The sequence below is a fragment of the Capricornis sumatraensis genome, chromosome 2, assembly GCF_032405125.1.
Source record: "Capricornis sumatraensis isolate serow.1 chromosome 2, serow.2, whole genome shotgun sequence".
Taxonomy (NCBI): Eukaryota; Metazoa; Chordata; class Mammalia; order Artiodactyla; family Bovidae; genus Capricornis; species Capricornis sumatraensis.
In genome coordinates, this window is record NC_091070.1 from 52,691,130 (window position 1) to 52,700,036 (window position 8,907).

The following is an 8,907-nucleotide window of genomic DNA, read 5'->3' on the forward strand; positions in this document are numbered from 1 at the left end:
GCCAACAGGCACCACACAGCCCTGATCAGTTGACCATCACCAAGGCGACCAGCAATTCCTCTCATAAGTATTTAAGGTGTTTATGTATTGGGTTGACTGGCCAAAAAGTGTGTTTGGGTTTTCCTGTAAGATGTTATGGGAAAAACCTGAATAAACTTCTTGGCCAACCCAACACATGGGATGATGAAGCAACAAAGCTGGCCTAAAGAATGGGTGTGATTTCAGACATACTAAATATCACAGCCTAATCCAACTTGCTATAACATCTGAAATCTAGCACTAGAAATTCATTTATTTGCGTCTATGAGTCCCTGAGAAGAACAATACCTTAAGCTATTTAACTAACTTGCAATATCAATAACCTCAGATATGCAGATGACACCACCCTTATGGTAGAAAGGGAAGAACTAAAGGGCCTCTTGATGAAAGTGAAAGAGGAGAGTGAAAAAGTTGGCTTAAAGCTCAATATTCAGAAAACGAAGATCATGGCATCTGGTCCCATCACTTCACAGCAAATAGATGGAGAAACAGTGGAAACAGTGGCTGACTTTATTTTTCTGGGCTCCAAAATCACTGCAGATGGTGATTTCAGCCATGAAATTAAAAGACGCTTACTTCTTGGAAGGAAAGTTATGAACAACCTAGACAGCATATTAAAAAGCAGAGACATCACTTTGTCAACAAAGGTCTGTCTAGTCAAGGTTATGGTTTTTCCAGTGGTCATGTATGGATGTGAGAGTTGGACTATAAAGAAAGCTGAGCGCTGAAGAATTGATGCTTTTGAATTGTGGTGTTGGAGAAGACTCTTGAGAGTCCCTTGGACTGCAAGGAGATCCAACCAGTCCATCCGAAAGGAGATCAGTCCTGAGTGTTCATTGGAAGGACCGATGCTGAAGCTGAAACTCCAATACTTTGGCCACCTCATGCGAAGAGCTGACTCATTTGAAAAGACCCTGATGCTGGGAAAGGTTGAGGGCAGAAGGAGAAGGGGACGACAGAGGATGAGATTGTTGGATGGCATCACTGACTCAATGGACATGGGTTTGGGTGGACTCTGGGAGTTGGTGATGGACAGGGAGGCCTGGCGTGCTGTGATTCATGGGGTCGCAAAGAGTCGGACATGACTGAGTGACTGAAATGAACTGAACTGAACTGAATTAGAAAGCTACCAGGACTTAACAATGAGGAATGAGATATAAAAGAAATGGTGGAAAGGTTAAGATGGATACTTAAAAGGAAGTTAAGTTGTGAAAAAAAATTGCAGTCTCTTCTTCATCTTACTTATGGCTTGACCTTTTTTGGAAAAATTTCTTCTTAGCAAAGGAAAATCCTTAGAATAAAAAATGGTTCCCTCTGAGGAGGCTGGGACAGCATTAATTCTAAGCAGATTCTCATATTCTTTGAAACTAAAAGGAGAAGGTTTCGTGGATTCTAACCATTCTGACCCCTTATTCAGCATAGACTTGAATATCTATGATAATATTAATACATATAGAGAGATTCCAGGTGGGGAACAAGAGCTTGCACTGAATCCACCCAAGAGACAACCCTACTTGGTTTCAGCACCCTCCCTGCTGTGGAGCTAATTCCTAACAGAAAATGACAAAACTATTAAAAATTTTAATAAAGTCAGCAATTAAATATTTCAGAGTTACCTCATTACAACATTTCACTATTTGCACTGATTATCATGTGGCTGCTTATACAGAAACCCATACATCTGACTGCATTAGGTTCTCAGGCCTTCATGTGAGATCATTCCTTCTCCCTTTGTGGACTTGCCCAGAAAATGAGATTTAATGAGTCACCGTCCTCCATGATAATCACAGGAGAGCTCATTAGCTTTTTTGTCAGATTTGTACCTACTATCTGCCCCCAATATGCCTAGGATTTCTTTTGAGTTAAATATATTACCAAAAGGGAGAGCTCAAAAGAGCATGTCTGTGCTGAATGCTGCAGACTTGAAACACTATATAAATATTTTTACATATGTTAAAAGGCACTTGAGAGCAGATGAGAAAAAAAAAAACAAAAAACAGAAACACATCCCCTATTGATAGCATCGCTATTTAGATGACACACATCATTAAAAAGAATATCATATTAAAATGTACACAATGAAAAAAAAAAAATTAAAAAGAATAAAGTTAGACATTTACACCTTTAGAAACCCTGTCAAACCTGTTTAAATGCCTGAGCTGAATCAAAGCAAGAAAAGGTTCAAAGGATAGGGAAAAAGAGTGTCATGATTCTTTTAATTTATCAGGTTTGGGCATCCTCCATTATGAATCCCAGGATACTTCACCAAGTCTTCGAATCTCATGACCTTTGGTTTCCACTGGAAATGACCAAAAGACTCTCACAGCATTTCATGAGAAGGGACGAAGGCTTTACTGCCCTCAAAGATAGATTAAGTGACTATTCAGTCCTTCCACAGACCATCTTAGTAATAAGTTTGACTCACCTTGCTCTGAAATTGCCCATAACTGAAGTCATGACGTGAATTGCCTTCAGCAGAAATCAACTGAATGATCTTCTGGGTTCTTGTTTGGATCCCTCTTAGGTACAGACAGAGTTACCTGGGTGAGAATGTTTCTCCTGCAAGGTTGAATGACTGCCATAGACTAGTTCCTGGCTCCTAGCCTATGTTTATTAAGCTAATGAACAAGAGCCATAAAACCTCTGGGGAATGCAAAGTCTATTTTAGATCTAAAGTCCTTACATCCAAACAAAAGTACTTCTGAATGTCTTCGGGCTGCATATCTTTTCAAGAATCTGATGAAAAAATACAAACTGACTTGGAAGAAAAATGTCCCACTCCCTTAGAAACACATACACAAACACATAGAATATCTTGGGGTATAATTCCAGAGAGTTTTCCAGCACTCTGATCTTATTTCTAGAACTGCTTGAGGTTCCTGGACCTAAGATTTAGTCTTGCATAGATTATGATATCAAGGCATGAAATGAAGTAACATTCACTGAGAACTTACTATATTAAGAAAAGGCACTGTAACATCTAATTTAACGTCTACAAACCCCGCAAGCTGTACATCTTTATAATCCCCATTTTACAAATGAGGAAACTGAGGCACAGATAATTTAAGCAACATTTTCAGACAGCTAGTTGGTGGCTTCAAACTCTAGAGTCCATGCAGTGAGCCACTACATCACTCTCCCTCTCTTGTACACTTTTATTTTAAGGCACGTTGATTTCTGTTTTCCTATTTTTGCAACCCCATCTAGTAGCTCGATTTGGAGGAAGAAATGGCACCCACTCCAGTATTCTTGCCTGGAACATACCATGGACAGAAGAGCCTGGCAGGCTACCATCCATAAAGTCACAGAGAGTCAGACATGACTGAGCGATTGAGCCCTAGTACTTAGGTTAGGTCGCTATCCCCATTTGAGTGGGTGTTGAAGGCATTTCCAAAGTGGAGCAAGAGATTTGTTTTTCACTCTCTTTTTCAGACAAAAAAGTCACGTTTAATGAAATTAAAAATTAAAGACAAATTTATGGCTTGAGCTTCCTTCCTCCATTAACTACAGGTTGAAACACCCTAGGAACATATCTAATTCTTTTCTTCCCAACTGTCCTTTGCCTTGAGGACTAAGTCAACAGGGTGAGGTTTTGAAGCCATGTGGGGTTTCCTGCAAAAACCTGTCCTGTGGTTCACAGAACAGAGTTTTGTTTCTATAAAGGAAGAGGCAAAGGGAAGAGCAGGAAGAAGAGGAAAAGTGTCACTCTATAGAAAATAGGGATAGTGTACGCATAGGATTATACTGGACATTAGACGGACATCTCTGTCCTCACATGTAGGTCTGAATCTAATTGACATGGGAAAAAAAATGTTTTAAAGCATTTAACCTCCCTTATCTGAACTCTATCTAGCATTCTTCAGGGCTTGGCTGTTCCCACTCTTGAGTCAATATCTCCTTCCTTAAAACCCCTATCAGCATATACTGCCAGTCCTTCCCTATCATTCAGTGTCAAATGTTGGTCCCATCTTCTTGTTCCAGTGAAATGGCAGACTGAACTAACATAGCCTCCAATCTCCTTCCTCTAAACATGTATAGAAATGCTGGAGGATATACAGCAAAAACTGAAAGCAAACCAAACAGGAAAGAAAAACTGAGAAGGAAAAAGCAGAGACAAGAAGAAATCCCCAGGTAACAGAAATGAAGACAAACGCACAGCCAGAGTTGCCATCTCGGCATTTGTAAATTGATGCTCCAGCGGCCCAGTCGGATATTGGGTCTACATACTGTCTCAAGTGGTGAGAAGCTGGGGTTCAACTGCCCACTTGGTTACAGGAAGGGTAGAATAGGGCCCGTGCAAGAAGGGGAACTAGAACTGATAAGGTCATATGAAGTCAGGATCCTAGAAGGCATATTTGGGCGTGCAGGGTACAGAGTCTGAACGCATGTTATCCAACCAAAAGGAAACCTCAGTGCAATAATTAAAACAACAACTGGCTGCTGTCATTGTTTAGATGCTAAGTCGTGTTTGACTCTTTGCAACCCCATGAACTTCAGCATGCCAGGCTCCCCTATCCTCCACTATCTCTTGGAGTTTGCTCAAATTCACATCCATTGGTCGGTGATGCTCTCTAGCCGTCTCATCCTCTACCACCCCCCTCTCCTTTTGCCTTCAATCTGTCCCAACATTAGGATCTTTTTCAATGAGTAGGCTCTTCACATCAGGTGGCCAAAGTATTGGAGCTTCAGTATCAGACCTTCCAATGAATATTTATGGTTGATTTCCTTTAGGGTTGACTGGTATGATCTCCTTGCTGTTCAAGGGACTCTCAAAAGTCTTCTCTAGCACCATAGTTCGAAAGTATCAATTCTTCAGTGCTCAGCCTTATTTATGGTCCAACTCTCACATCATCCATAACTAATGGAAAAACCACAGCTTTGAATATACAGATTTTTGTTGCACAGTGATGTCTCTGCTTTTTAATACTCTATCTAGGTTTGTCATAGATATGCTTACAAGGAGCAAGTGTCTTTTAATTTCATGGCTGTAGTCACTGTCCATAGTGATTTTGGAGCCCAAGAAAATAAAATCTATCACTGTGGACCAATAAAACCACTGAGATGCCCATCATAAGAAAATGCAAGACTACTCTGTAGAAGCATTTCACAACCCCAAGGGGCATGAGACATCCTGCAAATGGGAAAAATCCCTTGTTAAAAGTAAGCCTGCAATTGAAAGAAAACAAAATTACAAATCACAAGAGAAAATAATCCTTTAAAACAGACAGTAAACAGACAGGCAGAACAAAAAGGGAGATTAAAAAAACTACCACAATATTGTAAAGTAATTAACCTCCAATTAAAATAAATTTTAAAAAGACTTAAAAAAAGGGAGACTAATATTCTAAGAATTTAAGATAATAGGACAATCTGAAGCAGGCAATAAAAATAAGTATATTCAAAATTATTAATGACATAAAAGAAAGATTGGAAGCCATAACATTAGAACAAGACATCAGAAATAGCTTTGCCTAAGTCATGTTATACTTCTGAAAAAAAAAAAAAACAGAATTATTGAAATTTAAAACTAAATAAATGGCAGGTTAGTTTCCTAGGACTGCCATAAAAAAGTACCACAAACTGCGTGGCTTGGAACAACAGAAATGTATAATTGCACAGTTCTAGGGGCTACAAGTCTGAAATCAATCATTCTCCCTCTGAAACCTGCAGAGGAAAGATGAATCCTTGCTTGCCTCTTTCAATTTTGGATAGTCCCCAAATGTCCCTTGGCTGGTGACGGCGTAACTCCGATCTCACACAATGTATTCCACATGTCTCAGCATACGGTGCTCCCTCTGAGCATGTCTCTGTGTCTAAATTTATCCCCCCTTTTTTATGGACACCAGTCAGATTGGATTAGGGTAATCTTAGTGACTTCATTTTAACTTTCAAATAAGGTCATATTCTAAAGTACTGGCAGTTAGGACTTCAATGATTCTTTCTTGAAGAACACAATTAAACTCATGACAAATGGGTTTAACATTAGATCAGATATAACAGAAAGGAATAAAAGAAAAGATAAATCAGAAAATTATCCAGAATGCAATATTAAAAAAGAGATAGAAAATCTAAAAGAGAAGTTCAGGGCTTCCCTGGTGGTTCAGTGAAACCAACTGCCAATTCAGGGGACACAGGTTCAATACCTGGTCCAGGAAGATCTGACACGCTATGGGACAACTAAGCCTGTGTACCACAACTACCGAGCCTGTGCTCTAGAGCCCTAAAGCCACAACCACTGAGTGCATGTGCAACCACTAGTGAAGCCTAGGCACCCTACAGCCCAAGCCACACAATGAGAAGCCACCGTAATGCACCGTAATGAGAAGCCTGTGCACTACCATAGCTCACTGCAACTACAGAAAGCTCTTACACAGCAACAAAGACCTAGCACAGTCATAAATGAACAACTAAGAGAGAAGTTCAAAGTTATACAGGACAAAACAAGATTCAGCATACATCTCTTAGAGGAGTTTCAGAAGGATGAGGGAGAAGCAATATTCAATGAGATAAAAGATGAGATTTTTTCCCAGAATTTATGAAAAATAAGTGCTTAGATTCAGGAAACATGCCAAGAGGGAAGCAGAGCAGAATGTCCAAAGCCATATATATATATATATATATATATATATCTCACATAATGAATCTAGTGAAAGTTACTCAGTTGTTCCCGACTCTTTCTGACCCCATGGACTGTACAGTGCTATGAATTCTTTAGGCCAGAATACTGGAATGGGTAGCCGTTCCCTTTTCCAGGGAATCTTCTCAACCCAGGGATCAAACCCAGGTCTCCCACATTGCAGGCAGATTCTTTACCAGCCGAGCCACAAAGGAAGCCTAGGAATACTGAAGTGGGTAGCTGATCCCTTCTCCAGCAGATCTTTCCAACCCAGGAATCAAACTGGGGTCTCCTGCATTGCAGGTGGATTCTTTTCCAACTGAGCCATCAGGGAAGTCCAATGAACCTATAGAACATCAGAAATAAAATCTTCTAAAATGTTAACTATGAATAAATAAAGATTAGATTGATGGCAGATTTCTCATCAGCAAAAATAGAAACCAAATGAAAACTAAACTATGCCAGTAAAACTTTGGATAGGATTTAACTGTTGGAGGGTGGGAGGATGGTGGCCAGCTGGGAGCACGGTGGGGGCTCTTGGGCCAAGTTCTGTTTCTTAATCTAAGTTTTGATTATATGGGCTCATTGAGCTGTATAATAATGCTATGTGTTTTTTTTTTAATATATATGCATGTGTATATCCTAAGTCACTTCAGTTGTGTCTGATTCTCTGTGACCCAATGGACTATAGCCCACCAGGCTCCTCTGTCCATGGGGATTCTCCAGGCAAGAATACTGGAGTGGGTTGCCATGCCCTATTCCAAGGGATCTTCCCAACCCAGAGATCGAACCCAAGTCTCCTGTATTGGCAGGTGGATTCTTTACCACTAGTGCCACCTGGAAAGCCTGTATGCACACACACACCTATGTGAAAGTGAAAAGTGAAGTCACTCAGTTGTGTCCAACTCTTTGCGACCCCATGGACTTTAGCTTACCAGGCTCCTCCATCTGTGGGATTCTCCAGGCAAGAATACTGAAGTGGGTTGCCATTTCCTTCTGCAGGAGATCTCCCCAACCCAGGGATCGAACCTGGGTCTCCTGCATTGCAGGCAGACACTTTACCATCTGAGCTACCAGGGAAGCTCACACACATGTATACATATACATATTTCAGCAAAAAGTTTTTAAGAGAGAAACCAGAAGAAAAAAGGATAGTATCTTCAAAGCACTGAGGAGAAAAATCCAGCAAAATGATCATTCAAGTAACATGATAAATAAAATAAAGGCATTTTTCAATCAAATGAAGATTGTGAAACTTTACTATTCACCACCCATGCTGAAAGAAGCACTAAAGGATGTGTTTTAACAGGAAAAAACTGAACCCACAATGAAGGAATAATATTGCAAGGAGCAACAATGAGAGAAAAAAATAACATATAAGGTAAATTTAAGTAACACTCCCTGAAAAACCAACAGTACAAAAGACTAGTTTTTAGCAAATGAAAGAATAAAGTCCTGCGGGGAAAAATATCATGAATGATGACAGTGATCTTTGGGTACAAAGGCCCTTGTATAAATTGGGAAAAGGGAAGAAATATTAAATTTGGCTTCAAGTATTAATATACATGTTAAACAATTTTTAATGGAATTTCTTATCTTTTAGTTATTAAAAATAAATTTCAACCAGTGGAGAGGGGAAAAGGGATATAGAAAATTCAGGTTAAACAAGAGAAGCCAGTAAGTTTAGCCAGACTAAGTAAGAAAAGGCAGGTATACCAAAATAAAAAAGATTATGGGGAAAAGTCTAAAGAAAGTGAAATTTAAATGGATTAGATTGGCCAATAAACAGAAATATTCTTAAATTTATAATAATTTAGTTATATGCTATTTGAAAGAGACATGCACGAAATAGAATGACATATAAGGTTGACACCAGTCAAATACTAATCCAAAGAAAGTTTAAAAAAACTAACATCAGAAAAAATTTAAGATAGGATAAAAACCTTACTAGGAGTCAAAAGGGTCATTAGCTTATAGAAATAAAATGCCAGTTAATTCTTCAAGAAAATATGACAATCATGAGATTGACTAAAGCAAACAACATGGCCTCAAACTACAGAAAGAAACAAATTAACCAAATTATAAGAAGAAATTGATAAATTCTCCATTATGCTCCATTCTTAAACACCATTAGACTTTTAAGTCTGCTAGGTCCAGCTGATGTGCGCACATTTCATCTCCATAACTAAACCCTGAAATCTCTGAAGTCTTCTGCCATGTCCCCCAGCATATAGAAGGCACTTTCCCACCCC

At 39.3% G+C, this 8,907-nt stretch overlaps 1 non-coding gene across 1 annotated transcript; it reads right to left on the minus strand.

Annotated features, from left to right (window-relative positions):
- Positions 1-7,662: 7,662 nt before the first annotated feature.
- TRNAC-GCA (transfer RNA cysteine (anticodon GCA)) lies at positions 7,663-7,735 on the minus strand. The gene has a single exon. It is a non-coding gene; the product is annotated as a tRNA-Cys (tRNA).
- Between the last annotated feature and the right edge of the window lie 1,172 nt (positions 7,736-8,907).